Genomic DNA, 2,500 nt, shown 5'->3' with positions numbered 1-2,500 from the left:
CCTTTTTTTTGGGGGGGGGGGGGCGTCTCTTCATTGTTTTTCAATACTCAAAGGAATTTTTTTTTCATTATTTCTTGAAGATTTTTTTTTTATTATTATTATTATTATTATTATTATTTGTTGCTCGTTTGTATTACATGTACGCTTAGTAACTCTTAGCATGTTCATTCTGTTGATTATTATTATTATTATATTATTATTATTATTATTATTATTATTATTATTATTATTATTATTATTATTATTATTAGCCAAGCTACAACCCTAGTTGGAACAGCAAGATGCTATAAGCCCAAGGGCTCCAACAGGGAAAAATAGCCAAGTGAGGAAAGGAAATAAGGAAATAAATGAGAATAAATTAACAATAAATCATTCTAAAAACAGTAACAGCGTCAAAACAGATATGTCCTATATAAACTATTAACAACGTCAAAAACAGATATGTCATATATAAACTATAAAAAGACTCATGTCAGCCTGGTCAACATAAAAACATTTGCACCAACTTTGATTTTTTGAAGTTCTACTGATTCAACTACCCGATTCGGAAGATCATTCCACAACTTGGTAACAGCTGGAGTAAAACTTCTAGAATACTATGTAGTATTGATACTCATGATGGAGAAGGCCTGGTTTAATAATTATCTTACTTGATTATGGTCCTTATATTTTAATGAGATTATTGTTCTCGTGCATATTCCCAATAACTGATTAGTATAAAGTATAATAATTGATGTTAATAGGTTGTTAAGGATTAACTTAACAACTATAGAAGTCAATGCGCCCTTGATGTAAGATACATTACTACATACTATTGTGTACAGCACTTGTAGTCCATAGTAATATGGTTGTTATAATTAGCGTATTATTATTATTATTATTATTATTATTATTATTATTATTATTATTATTATTATTATTATTATTATTATTATTATTATTATTTTTCTTACTTTCTTAAGCTACAACCCTAGTTGGAAAAGCCGGATGATATAAGCCCAGGGGCTCCCAACAGAGAAAATAGCTCAGTGAGGAATGTAAACAAGGAAAAATAAAATATGTTAAGAGCAACAATATTAAAATAAATATCACTTTATAAACTATAAAAACTTCAACAAAACAAGAGGAAGAGAAATAAGATATAAGATAGAGCAGTGTGCCCAAGTGTACCCTTCTTATAATAAGCGTATATTGTAAATTGATTGTTATTATAATTAGCATACTTGTTTCTCATTTTACGAGTTAATCGAGAGGGGAAAGTTGGCAATACTTACATAAAGGGCCAGTGTGTGGTAAGGGACTCTGGCCCATGTACTGTGTGTACGGTGACATGTCAAAACTTAGTGTACATTCTCGGCATTTTAATATTCAGTATTTATTATATTTTAAATGAGTTTAGGTATGCATGTATTATTATTATTATTATTATTATTATTATTATTATTATTATTATTATTATTATTATTATTATTATTATTATTATTATTGTTGTTATTGTTATTATTATTTTTATGATGATGATGATCATGATGATAATAATGATATTAATAATAATAATAATAGTAATTATTATTATTTTTATTATTATTATCATTATCATTATTATTATTGAATCAAGATGCTAAATTTGCGTATGGTCATTTACAGTAAATCAACTCCATAGATTAAGATAAATATTATCAACAACATTTTTTTATGAGCTACATGGCAGCATCATTATCATTATTATTATTATTATTATTATTATTATTATTATTATTATTATTATTATTATTATTATTATTATTATTATTATTGAATCAAGATGCTAAATTTGGGTATGATCATTTACAGTAAATCATTTCCATTTATTAAGATTAATATTATCATCAACATAATTTCAGGAGATACATGGCAGCATCGTCATCATTAGTATTATTATTATTATTATTATTATTATTATTATTATTATTATTATTATTATTATTATTATTATTATTATTATTATTATTATTATTGAATCAAGATGCTAAATTTGCGTATGATCATTTACAGTAAATCATTTCCATTTATTAAGATTAATATTATCATCAACATAATTTTAGGAGATACATGGCAGCATCATTATCATCATCATCATCATCAGTAGTAGTAGTAGTAGTAGTAGTAGTAGTAGTAGTAACACTAATTTTAGTTATAGTAGTCACACATCAATAAATTAGCCATTGCACATTTAATGCCAGCAGTGTCGTAATATGCATCTTAACTGCAAACAGTAAATTTTCTTTCAAAACGCGGAATATGAGATATACGCCCGCTGATGAGCGCGCGTAAAGGGCGTATCTCCACTCGGATATGATGCCGGCCAGATGTCGTGATATAAATCGCCTCTTAAAACGACGTTTCTCAGCCTCCGAAACCGGCCAAATGGTGTCAACATCAGTTACTATTAGATACTGCCATAAATAAATAGAATATATAGCCTTCATATCGTTAGGCGACCTACGCTTAAATGACCAGA

The sequence above is a fragment of the Palaemon carinicauda genome, chromosome 13 (genome assembly GCF_036898095.1).
Source record: "Palaemon carinicauda isolate YSFRI2023 chromosome 13, ASM3689809v2, whole genome shotgun sequence".
NCBI lineage: Eukaryota > Metazoa > Arthropoda > Malacostraca > Decapoda > Palaemonidae > Palaemon > Palaemon carinicauda.
The sequence above is the reverse complement of the archived record's forward strand: the minus strand, read 5'-3'. Positions refer to the sequence as shown.